Here is a 12,999-nt window from a genome sequence, read left to right on the forward strand (position 1 = left end):
GTGAAATGAAATCTCACTTCCTTGCATATTCTCCCAAACGCCTTGCTCCAGTCTCACTTCACCTTATGTGTTTGGATGAGCCATAATCTGCTTTAACCAAGTCTCTACCTACTCTGGATACCTACACAGCTAAATAAAGCTGGAGAAAAACCTACCATCATGTGAATTTAAAGTAAGCCAGTCAGCAATCACTTACGTCAAATGGACTTACTGTTGAACGGGTTCGATGTTTTAGTTTTACAAGAAGAAAAGTTATGGAGATGGATGGTGGCGAAGGCTGCACGACATTATGAATGTATTTAATACCATTGAATGCTACACTTAAAAATGGTTAAGATGGTAAATTTTATGTTATGTATATTTTCTACAATAAAAAAAATGGAAAAAAGTTAAAGCAACTTTCATTATGCTATGCTGCTCCTCTAATGATGAGAAGTAGAGCTATCTTTCAAACATAGAAATGGTTTTGACCATGTAGTCAAAACACAGGAGATAAGTAATCCTGAAAAGCTTTTTGAAGAAAGTAAAAATATAAATGGTGAGACTAATCATCTGTATAAGAAACAGCACGTTTTTGTTTTGTCAAATACTGTTAATAAAACTGTTCTCCTACACGTTAATTTCTCCAAAACAGAAATACAGTGCCTGAAGTTTTTAGACTAATACAAAAAATACCTAACAGAGAAAGCTATACAGTCAAGAACTGTTCCTGTTCCATCTAGAGGACAATATGGTGAAGCAAGTGCCCATTCTGAATCATATGAATATACCAGTAATAACAAAATGCTGTGTAAGGTTACCAGAGCTTGATGACAACATCCCTTAAGATTCCTTAAGATCACCCAAATGCCACTATTCTGACTAGATTTTACTTACGACCGTGTGATCTTCACTGGCTTTTCCAAACAGAATTTAATAATGGTAAGCTGCTCTCTCCAGCTGAGGTTAGTATTTTGAGTTACTATTAATTATTAATCATTTGACTTCTTAGTGAAAGTTCAGAAGTCTGATTTACCTCTCTCATGTGAGCTTATTTAGTGTGAATCAATGTCCGGAGTTTGATCACACTTCAGAGAATAAATACAAGTATTACTGAACTGAAATCTGAAATCCAAGCCCTAGACCTGGGGTCATTCCATCAAAGAGTCATGATTTCTGCCTAAGCGGCCAACCATGCCCTTTCTTGGTTTTCATGACATATGATGTGTTGCCTTAAAATTTAAGAGACAGCTCATTACTTGAAAGCAGTGAGGAGATCTTCTTTATTTTCCAAATCCCTGACAGTGCAGATTAGGAAGTGGGGGGAAAAAAGAATATGATAGAATAAAAGAAACGGCAGCAAATTAGACAATCAAGCCCTTCTGAGGAGCCTATCTGCCCAGTGAGCAACCCCACCCATTTTTCTTGGAGTCCAACCGAACATAGTATTGGAAACTAGGTAGAGAAAAGGATATAAGAATACAAACAATTTAGGATTTTTCCCAAGGCTTGAAATCAACAAGCAGATCTTACTCTCTAAAAAATACAGTATGCCACTGCAGATTACTACCTAAAAAGAATAAAATGTTTCCAAAAGAGGCTTGAAAACTGTCAAGTAGAATTAAAAGACTTTTAAAAAATAGGTAGGCCAGAGTCAGCAGGTATACAGCCCCTGACTATTCAATCTCTAATTCCTCCAGTCCAGTGCCAAACATCACTACTGATCCTGGCAGCATAAAATCTGTCCCTGATCTAGATCTCAGAGAAAGTTTTTCAGTATCTTAGAATAATTATTTACCTTAAAGAAATACAGGACATTATTTACCAGCAGAGAAAGATATGCTTTCATTATTAAACATTTTATGAAATGGCTTAAAAAATACACAGGGGAGGGGGGTAAGAGGGAAGACACAGGGGGGCGCAGGGCGGGGGAGAGACCATAAGTGCAAGTCAGCCACCATTTGAGGCAGCTTTTAAACTAAGAAAATTGGTACTAAAGAGAAAGATTTAAGTCTTTATCCTTTCAGTGGGTACTGTAAATAGTCATCAAATAGCCCCAGGTGAAAACGTGTCCTATTTTACAAAAGAATAAATGAAGAATTAAAGAATTAATAAAAAAAACAAAAACAACATCATTTCATAATTCCTAATGAGCCTTTTTAAAACAGGATTTATAAACTGGGTTAAAACCATTAGATGAATCATTGGCACTGGCATAATGCTAAGGTAACACCACCACCCAGATTGTTTTTTAATTATAGGGTAGAAAATGTTCAAGAGAGGAATAAACTGTTACCCCCTTCATCAATCTTCCCAACACTAATGGAGGCAGAACCAGATACTGTGGGTCTTCGGATCTGACAGAATATGAAATACACACCAACAATGTTTATGTTGATTAAGAGCTAGAGGAACTAGCCAGATGACACCAAAGAAGCAACTGGAATGCAGGACTTTCTGCAGGGTAAATGGTCTGCTACCTTTAACAAGCTGGTGTCAGGACTATTCTAGACTTAAAGAGAATTAAGGGATATATAGAATGAGATGCAATGAATGGTCCCTATATAGGATCCACAAATCTGCAACAAAGGACATTCTGCGGACTGTTCGAGAAACATTTAATACCTAGTTCATATTTTGAAATATTAATGAATTATTATGAGATCATGTTATTTTGGCAATGTACAAAAATGCATTTCTTGTTAAAAGGCACTCTGAAGTTAAATAATTTATTTTAAATTGTATTGGCCAGGTTTTTTTCCAAGGGAAATGAGGCTGAGTTATAGCCAATCTTAACTGACAAGATAAAATGCTAACTTCCTCTTTTCCTTTCCTTGCTTGTTACATTTTCTCCTCCATTCTTGGTGCTTTACTTCTTTTACATATACAAAGGAGAAAAAAAGGAAAAGGCGCAGAGAAAAGGAAGGGAGGGGAGAAGGAAGAAATAAACTCATGTGCAGAAAAATCCTTTTATTTGATGATCAGGAGCCTCACAAAGCTACAAGTTATGGAATATATGAAAAGGTAGTGCCACTAGCCTTGTTGCCAATTTACTTCTTCCTATCCAAATTTTCACTACGTCTTATCCAATTTTTCACTAAATCCCACTGATTTTTACCTCTTCAGGACTTCTAAACCTGTCTTCTCCATTTTCACAGCTACTGAAGTTAATTTACACCCTCATTTCTCAGCTGTAACTTTTAAACAACCTTCTCTATACCTTCCTGATAGATGCCTGCTCATGTCACTCTCCTGCTTAAAAATCTAAGATGGCCTTTTCTGCCTACCTAGCTAAAGTCCTTTACAATCTGGATTTAGGCCAACTATTTTCTCACTCATCTTCAGCCACTGACACACAAGTTACCCTATAAAGTCTTAAATTAATCAAAGCAAACCTACTTCTAAGGCATAGTCTTTCAATAACACATGCTAATCCCTTCACCAAAGGAAACCTTCACCCTAAACTCCTACTCACCCGCTTCACGGCAACTCAGGTTAGATGTCAGAGTCCCTGTAAGCCCTTCCCAACAAAGGCACAAATTCACTACTCTTTCCTCTGCACACCATACATTTACTACAGCATCTATCACCCCAGTTTGTATCTCCCAGTGTCTTGTGTAAGACCTAGCATGTTGTACTAATAAACTGGTCTAAACATTCCTTCATGACTCAAAATCAGGTTTTCAAAGAAAAATCCAAAAAAAACAATTCAATACATCCAAACCATGCTTCCTTAAGGGAGCTTTCTTTACAGAATCATTCATTCAACCAATATATACTAAGCACCTTCTGCCTCTATGTGCCAAGCACTCTGCCAGGTTCTGGGAATAAAGAATAAATAGGAAATACGTACATGATCTTGGATCTTAATCTACTGGGGAGTGCAAACAAAAATCTTACGACGATGTAATCACACTACAACCCTTTTTACAAACATCACTCTAATTTAGGACTTCTTCCCTACCCCTCATAAACACAGGAGTTTATCATTCCCAGCTTTGAGCTATCCTGAACCTTGAAGATATTTCTAATGTTATATTCTTTAATCCCACCTTAATTTTTTTTGACATGTCTCATTCACCTACTCTAATATAGGGTCTTTGCACTTACATTTTAAATATTTTTATATTTTCAGAGCCTGGCAAATAGTGTTTGGTGAATACTTATAAGAATTAAGGGGATAAGCTGGGACAGTAAAAAAAAGCAAACATTGTGTAAGAGATAAGTATGCTAACAGAAGCAGTGCCCATGTTACCAGGAGTAAGAAAAACTAACATAGGCCTCTAATCTTGAAGGCAAAATCTAGAGAAACCAGACAGAAAGGACCTAAGTGACCAAAGGCTGAGAATATTCGCTCTAGGATAGGCTGGGATATGAAGCAAAGGGACAAACTTAAAGGTAAAACTGTATAAACATAATCTTAGTGACATGCTATGGCAAAATAAGAGCAAACCTCAAACAGGTGGGGGTAATGGCAAAACTGTGTTGGAGTGCCTATCTGCCATACTCTAAACTAGGCACATAACAGCTAACATGTTTTGAGCACTCTCCAACTGGCAGGCCCTTCACATGCATTATCTCATTTAACCCTCAGGACTCCTATGAGTAAATACTATTGTATTATTCTCCATACATAAAGAAAGAACGGTCCAGAAAATAAGTCATTTACCTGAGATCACAGAGATCCTACTGGCACAACTGTGATTTTAACCCAAGTCTGATCCAAAAGTCTATGCTTTCAACCACTATGCAATAATTTACTGGTAATTATCTCGATTTAATTCTCATAACGATCCATGAAGCAGACACTATCCTCATTTTATTTTAGATGAGGAAACTGAGACTCTGAGTTTAAATAACTTGCCCAAGGTTGCACACACTTAGTAAGCAGTAGAGCTAGGATTTGAACCTGGGACAATCTAGCTGCAAAGCTGTACTCCAATGCCTCACACAAGTCTAGAATTCTGTCACTGATGAAACCAAGATCTTGTGTTCATTCTCCAAATATTATGTTGCTAAGACCATGAGCCCCTGAGTTTCCTTCTCAGATGTATCACCTTTCCAAACTACTCTTTACCTGTATTCTCTACTCCCAAACTCTGCCTAATACTTAACACAACAGACCTCAAATGCTATCATCTCAGGACCCTTATACTCAAGTACCTCAAAGACCTTTCAATTGTGTGGGTTATATCTATCAACATTTACCATACTAGAAATTAGAAATAAGGAATTTTAAAATATGTATTACTCATTAAATATAATAAAACCTATCACATGTTAACATTTTTATGAAAAGTAACTACTTTCAAGAACAAAGTAGGGCTTCCCTGGTGGTGCAGTGGTTGAGAGTCCGCCTGCCGATGCAGGGGAGACGGGTTCGTGCCCCGGTCCGGGAAGATCCCACATGCCGCGGAGCAGCTGGGCCCATGAGCCATGGCTGCTGAGCCTGCGCGTCCGGAGCCTGTGCTCCGCAACAGGAGAGGCCACAACAGTGAGAGGCCCATGTACCGCAAAAAAAAAAAAAAAAAAAGTAAAATTTTGTGAGAAGAGTGACACTGTCTTACATTTTTGCAAATCTTTAAGGTCTGACATGCTAGAAGACAGCTGGATTCACCTATCTGCTCTGAATTCAACTGATCAGATATTACATATCATTTTGTCATTCTCTGGAAAACTCCACTGTATACTCATAAGAGGAAGAGAATGAAAAAGGCAAATAATCTTAGTAATATTTCTAAGAACTTAAGGTTTCTGTAGCCACCTCCTCCTGCCTCCCAAAATCTCAATTCCTTAAATCCTTTTCTCAAGTAGAATAAGAATAAATTTAAGTCCATATTGGTTTAACTAAAATTTCCAATCAGTAAGACCTCTGCGAAAAAAAATTTTAAAATTATGATAAAATATTCCTCCAAAACAGAGTCAAACAGCAGATGTAGTAGTTAGTCTAAGCTCTAAAAGAAGACCGGCATACCCATCTGCATCCGCAGTGCCCAGCCAATAACCAACAGCCCATAAGAGTTTACTAGACTGCTGTTAAAATGCAATTCTAATCATGTGCCCGTGCCTAATAACACAAGTGAATATAAAATACAGTCAGAGAGAAGCCTGAATGTACTGCAACACCACAGGAAACTACCAATTTTGAAGGTCAAAAATGGTCAAATACTAGCAATTTCATTCAACTCAATAAATTAACTCAAAATAGAACTATAAAGATACACCAAGTATAGGTCATCCACAAATTTCAATTTAAAACACAAACACTTCTTAGCTTAAAATTTTTAATTTCTATATTTTAAGTCAAATATAAAGTATGGAACAAAAGAACATATTAGGACAATTTAGATTTATGATCTAGCCAGCAAAGCTGAGGGCCTACTAACATTAAGTCAAACCATGATTTGTGTGATGAAACATCACCGAGATCAAAAAGGAAAGGAGAGGGAGCCATCAATGTTAAATCTGTTCTCTTAGTATGAGACAAGCAACAGCCGTCTAGTTTACACCTTCAGCAATGATGGCTACCAACAGAAATCTTTCCATTTCTTTCTTATCTTTTGCCAGTTACCATAATCTATTTGCTCCTCCCACTCTTACAATCACAGTATTCTAGCTACCCTTATCTAGTTGGAATTTTGGCCTTTTGAGGCATTCAACATTTATTCTAGCTGCTAATTCATGTATACAATCATTTTGGGAAGTTCTAATATAGTAGCAATGAGTTTTGACCCACTAGTCTTTTTTTCCCCTAAAAACTGAGAAAGAAAATTATTCATGAAATGCTGACCTTATAAATCATCAAGAAGCCTTTAACAACTCTAGAATATTTCTCTCACAGGGCTTAAATGAACTCTCTGACCCCAGTTTCTTGGCCCCGCCTCCTTCATCCAGCCTTCACATTTTTACTGTGTCTCCTGAAAAAGTATGTCACACACACAATTTCCCCACCCCTATCCACCTAAACTCTCAATGAATCCCTATTATATACAGACGAAAGTCTCAACACTTTAAGAAAAAGCCTAAGACTATTCAGACTGTTTCTGGTCACTCCTCCTGTCCCTTTCATCTTTGCATTCTATGTTTCACAGCCCAAGTTGTACGTAACTTGACTTTGCACATGTTCTTTCTTCTCACTAAAAGGTCCTACTCAGTCTAACAAACCTCTATTCAACCTTCAAAGCTCAGCCCAAAGACCTCTGAGATGACCCCCTCAAGCTTCCCAAGCAGAATTAGTTGCTCCTTCTTTAGCATGCCCCAAATGCTTTGTGTATTTCTCATTACTATATAACTTGATGAGCACTTTATTGGTTTATCTGTTTTTCTCTCCATACCATTATAAACCCATTTAGAATAAAAGAGCATAAGCCCTATTAGAGGAGCAAGTCTATTATGGTGCCTGACACATGGGTGTTTCCAGTATTTTTGGAACTGAGTTTTAGCCCTATTTTAAAATGCTGTGTTCAAGTATAATCAGTTCTGCTGTATCACTTATTCTGAAAATAATCTGTTCCAACGTAACCGATATATTAGAAAATTTGAGCTTAACACAAAATTCCCATTTGCTTATGTGTGATTTTTTCTGTGAAAAAAACTAGACGAAGGTAGAAACCTGCCCCCAGCTGAACTGAGCTGCATAGAAATACACAAAATACACACACCTTAAAACACCTACCAGCTACATCAGTTCACTCTGTGTGTGTGCACAAGAGCTGAGCCACACCCACCCACCTCTGGTGTTACTGTAACATTCCATTCGATTTCAGGTAACTCTCCTTCCACCACTGTACAATAACTCACAAGCAGCAACCTTTCTGATGCCCATTAACACAAGCAAACCAGGTCTTTTTCAAGGTAAAGTGACACATTTATTGTAGTATTTATGTATACCATAACCATTTAACATGTGTAAAACTATGCTACCATTTTTACCAGGTTCCTTTTTTTTTTTTTTTGCGGTACGCGGGCCTCTCACTGTTGTGGCCTCTCCCATTTCGGAGCACAGGCTCTGGACGCGCAGGCTCAGTGGCCACGGCTCACGGGCCTAGCCGCTCCGCGGCATGTGGGATCTTCCCGGACCAGGGCACGAACCCATGTTCCCTGCATCGGCAGGCGGACTCTCAGCCACTGTGCCACCAGGGAAGCCCACCAGGTTCCTTTTTATTAAAATAAGTCACTGACAAAGTTTTGAGTGTTGTGCTTTAGTTCCACTTTTCCCAAAAGGCCTGTAGTTTTTACTGCACAATTTTCCATATCATGGTGATTTTTAGGAACTCACATGTTGCTTTACAGCAGAACTGACTATATAAATTAACAGCTGTATGAGGAGTTCTGAGGTTTTAAGAAATTTTCAATATTTCAATTCCAATAATATACAGGAGAAAAAACTCTGCCCTCTCCCCAATTTCACAAAATGTTTACAGTCCATATCCTCACAGACCATTAGGACAGCCATAACCGTTAAGCTTGGTGGCTCTCATTTCTGGTGAGCAGAGAGTTGATTTTTCCAGCTTAAGCTCTACAGTCTGCCTAAGCCTAACTCAGAAGACAAGTTCTGAATGCCTGAACTTTCACATGTACCATTATATGGGTTTCATTTTTTTTTATTGCTCTTAACTTTTTTTCAAAACATTTTGATTTTAAATTACCCTGTATTATAGAGCAATTGAACCGAGCCCTCAAGCCCACTATAAAATGGATCAGACACAAAAGACCCTATAGCCAAGTTTAAAATAGATTCAGAGTCACTAACTCCACAGTATCTCAAATGTGACTTTTTTATATGTATGGCTCCACTTAATTCTCCACACTGATGCCCAAATGATCTCTAAATCACCTTGTTCCCCTATGAAAAATATTTTGGCTCACTCCTTTGCTACAGAATAAAGATATAAACCTCACTTTTAGCTTAGTAAGTATGGTTCTTCAAAATCTAGGATGGACACACCTTTGCGGGCTCATCTCCAGTCTCTCCAGGGAGAGATGAGAGAGTGTCTCATCTCTCCCTGTTTCAGTAACACATCGATATTGGCCTTACCCCAACACTTGGCACCTCAGTGCACCCACAGTTCCTTTTGTCTGAAATGACCCCATCTCTCCAGTTTGACAAACACCTATTCCGTGCTATTTTCTGTAAACTGCTCCCACACATTCTACAAATTTCATCGTTCTCTACTGTTCTCCCCACAGCACTCTGTACACCTACTAAGACTACAAAAAGAAGACAGCAAATGGGTGTTATTCACTTTTTAATTCCCAGGGTCTAACATTATGTCCAGCATATACTATTCCTTGCACATAACTTACCAAGAAAATAAAAATGGATGAGGGAGAGGTAAAGCCCAGAGAAGGGTAAGATTAAGGCAGTCTAAATGAGTCCCCATCTTACATGCAAATAAACACTTTAAAAGCAGTTTCCCAACCAGTATACCTTCCATATGGGAAAGTTACCAGTGTGCTGAAGACGGCCCTCACCTCTCATGGCCCAAAGGCTGCAGCTGTGAGCAACCTTGACCATTTTATTCCAGGATGCCTTACATATATTATCCCTTTCTGTTGCACTATGATATGAAAAAGGTTTATGCTTTAAATATAAAAAAGGCTAATATGAACGTGGTGGAATGCCTACACATTAACCAAAATAAATGCATTATTTATGAACCATAAGTACAGAAGCAAATGCCTTTATTTGTAGCCAGGACCAAATTCTGTAACCAACTCATATCTGTTCAAGAGTCTGAAAAGTTTTACTTTGCCACCAAGGTTTAAGAAACCTGAAAATACCTACAAATCAAACAGGCATTCAAAAGAGCTTCCTCATCTACGTTACCAATGATCAAGACACTTCTGAAACTATGCAAAATATTCTGAGTCTCACAGGAAACTTTGTCTTTTGTCACATCCTCGTTTTTTGACCATTTCATTAAGTATCTTATTCACCTACTGAGAACTGACCAGACTCAACTACCTCAAATAACTTCCAGCCATTAAAACGCACTCCACCCTCCCAAAAAAACTAATCTCCATCAAGTACCTCACTCCCATGTGCTCTCCCATTTACACAAAACCTGGTCCTTTCCCTCTTAACTGTAATATCTTGGGCAAGTCACTTTAACCTTTCTAGGCCTGTTTCCTCAACAGCAGCTATTCAAATATTTTGTTTAAAGCAAGTTGACTGGACTAGATCACTGGTCTAAAAATATTAAGCAATTTTTATTCTACAAGTCATCACATTCTAAAGACTGCGATAATTGCTCTGATAGCAATTATAAAACAAGTCTTCAAAACCTTTTGATCAATGGACACAGCTCCTAAAGCCTACAAAACTGTTTTGGGATGATAAATTCTAGTGCACTGTGAAAAACACAAAGTGCTATTATATGCCATTTTATTTTTCACTTGTTCATATTCACTCTCTTCCTCTCCAAAATTAAAACCCCCAGACACAAAGAGGCAAGATTCCACACTACCACTAATGGGGCAATCCACCTGGAAAACAGGTAAGTATGGGAACTCATGTTAAAGGAGATTATTTAAACGTCAGCTTAACACAATAACAAATCCAAAAAGGAAAAGCAAGATGACCATTCACAATGTTGTCATTTGCAGTAACAGTTCAAGAAGAGGTTACAGGTGTTCATTAGCAGGCTCTCAGGGGAAGCTGTAGGAGAAAAAGTCAAAAAAAAAATTTCCAAAGAAAATAATGATTGGTGTTTAGAAAAAAAGAAAAGAGATACGATTCAGGTTATTACACAAAACTTAAAGTAATTAGAACTATCTCTGAGTCCTCAGCAATATCATAAATCTCTTCATCTGGTGCTAAGGGTTTCTTTAACCATGTCATTCCCATCCCCCCACCCCCCAAAAAATTTGTGTTAAACTGAATTTTAAATACATTTGGGGGAGGGGGTAAACAGTTGGTTTCCCGCTTTGCGGTAACTGCGAAGTTCCACACTCCACTCCGCGCAATCCCACACCGCCACTTCTCCAAAGTTGCCACCCATCCCAGCCAAGAGTCCCGGACACCAACTCCCCTCCTCCGGGTGACCAGAGACAGGGTCGACAGCCAGGGCATCCCCCAACCCTGGCGGCCCCTGCGCGGCCCCGCCCCCGCCGTCAAACAACACCCCCCAGCCCCGGACTCGGCGCGGGGGCGCGGTCCGGGGACCAACTGGATGGCGACAGCCGCGCGTCTAGGGACCCCCAACAGCCACCATCTCCTCCAGTCTTCGGGCCCGCTGCACGCAAAACTCAAGGTGTTCTTGCTCGAGTCCCCCGCGCTACGGTCCCGGGGACACGACCGAGAGGGGCCCGTGGGCAGCAGTGTGGGGAGCAGCGCCCAGCCGGGCCTCGGACTGGTCTCGCTCACCTCTTGGGGTGCGCCGCCTTCCTCCGCCGCTGCCGCCGCCTCCTCCCTGTGAGTGCAGCGGGGTCTGACCTGTGGAACCACCATACCAGTCCCGCCCGCTGCTGCAGCGCCGCCGTCGCCGCTCCTCTGCCGCCTCAGCCGCTGCTCTTTGTTCTCCCTCCGAGATCCACCGCGTCAGCCGCCCTCTTCAGCCGCCTCGATGGGCCGCCACTACGGCCTCCCGGCCTCTCGGCCTCCGGCCTCACCCTCCTCACTGCACCCACCGCTGCCTTCCCCTTCGCGCAGCCGACGCCGCCGCCACCGACGCCGCCGCCTCCTCCTCCTCTGCGCCCCCCTCGTTTTCATTGAAAGCAAACAAGCATCATGGCGGCCGCCGCCGTCCCACCCCTTCCCCCTCCCCCCACCCACCCCAAGCCTGCGAGCGCCGCGACCGACGCTGCCGCTCCAACATCCCGGCCGCCCATTGGCCGCCGCCGCCGGGCGCGACCATTCAGCATCCGGGGAGGTCGCTCTCCGCTCGTCCCTCTCTTCCCCCACCCCCGCGATGGGGAGCAGTGAGCCGGCCGGGCGCGCTCCAGGGTCAGACCTCCCTCTCCTCTTCCCGCTCTCCTCGCTCGTTTCCTGCCTTGTTGCTTCTACTTTCTCATCTTCTTAACGCTCCTACGCTTTTCAACTAGCTCTTTTTTTTTCCTTTCTTTCTCTTTTTTTTTTGTCTCACGCTGTTCATTTTTGTTCCTCTCTTCCCTCAATTTCCTTGATCTTCCTCCCTTTCGTGTCGCTTATTACATGGAAACAGGGACAAGCTCTCAGACTTTTGACCCTTAGCCAGTATCTTGAGCTGCCTAAAGACAAGACATGCAGTCGTGAACAGTGGCTTGATTCATCCTGCCTCAGATATGAAGAAAAAACTAATTAATGGCACGTTTCGGTCCATTAATGGTCATTCAGTCCAGTAAATTCAGGGACAATTCTGGTGGGATCCTAGCCCGGAGTAACTGTCCGCAGCTGTGTTCAAAGAGCAAGATGTTCTATTCAGGTGGAGATTGAAAATGAGCAGAGAAAGGATTGATGATGCTTGCATGAGTGCACATTAGTTGACTGGTGGTCAAGGCCCTGTGCTGGGACCAAGGCAAAGAGATGAATCAGGCCCCAGCCTGCCCTCAGTAAGCTCACAGCCTAGGGACAAGAGAAACACTCAACAGACTGTTAAAACTCATTAGAGGTGCATGAGGACAGGCATGGCCTGAGGAAAAAGGAATAGCTGTCCACTCACCTACATGGCAAACTAGGATGGGCTCCTGGCTCTTTCCTGGAAAATCAACTCTGAAGAAATGAGAGTGAAACGGGTTCCAGGAACTAACAATAGCAAGAAAATGAGACACCCTCTCTTGCTATACTGGGCTAGAGCATATGGGAAATGGTTGGCTGCTTTTGGGGCAGAGGAGGGCTAGAAGGGCAAGGAAAAGATTGAGACCGTAGGACTCCTGGGCACAGAAGCTTTTCAAACCGTTGCTAATCAGGGAAGGGAGGGGTTGCAGAGACAAGGGAGGAACAGCCAAGAAATAATAGTGCAGCCTTGGGGCAGGGTCCTGGTACTACCTCAAGGGATACACATAACTATCTTTGAACTCTTTACAGAACTAAAACCCCCA

The 12,999-nt window shown here is 41.3% G+C and overlaps 1 protein-coding gene across 4 annotated transcripts in view; it reads right to left on the bottom strand.

Moving 5' to 3' along the window:
* CNOT6 (CCR4-NOT transcription complex subunit 6) overlaps nt 1-11,709 on the bottom strand; it is a 67,228-nt gene extending 55,519 nt beyond the window's left edge. For 2 of the 4 annotated variants that reach the window (XM_027096486.1, XM_027096483.1), the window contains exon 1: nt 11,348-11,707. The gene's annotated coding sequence lies outside the window, so the exon portion shown is untranslated. Of the gene's footprint in view, nt 1-11,347 lie in introns of all 4 variants that reach the window. The other 2 variants (XM_027096485.1, XM_027096484.1) reach the window with 2 other exon arrangements.
* Between the last annotated feature and the right edge of the window lie 1,290 nt (nt 11,710-12,999).

The sequence above is a fragment of the Aethalodelphis obliquidens genome, unplaced genomic scaffold (genome assembly GCF_003676395.1).
Source record: "Aethalodelphis obliquidens isolate GAN/ISIS:26980383/991018 unplaced genomic scaffold, ASM367639v1 scaffold102, whole genome shotgun sequence".
NCBI lineage: Eukaryota > Metazoa > Chordata > Mammalia > Artiodactyla > Delphinidae > Aethalodelphis > Aethalodelphis obliquidens.